Genomic DNA, 296 nt, shown 5'->3' with positions numbered 1-296 from the left:
TTGTTTTACGTATTTAAGACTAAACCACAACAGCCTAACACGATTTACTTGCATCTATAAATATACGAGGATGCTATAAACGACTCAAACGTAGCGTACTCATAAATTATATCTTTTGAATTATTTTAAAAAAATTAAATTTATGTATTAAAACTTAGTACTTTTTTTATTTAATTTGATTTTTCTAATGAAATTAATAATTTAAATTAAAATTTTAATTAAATTTGATAACAATAAACGTAGTCGTATTATTGTATTCATATGATTAATTGTGTTTATTCAATTTTAAAAAAATT

The sequence above is a fragment of the Arachis ipaensis genome, chromosome B01, assembly GCF_000816755.2.
Source record: "Arachis ipaensis cultivar K30076 chromosome B01, Araip1.1, whole genome shotgun sequence".
NCBI classification, from domain to species: Eukaryota; Viridiplantae; Streptophyta; class Magnoliopsida; order Fabales; family Fabaceae; genus Arachis; species Arachis ipaensis.
Note: the sequence above shows the minus strand (reverse complement) of the source record.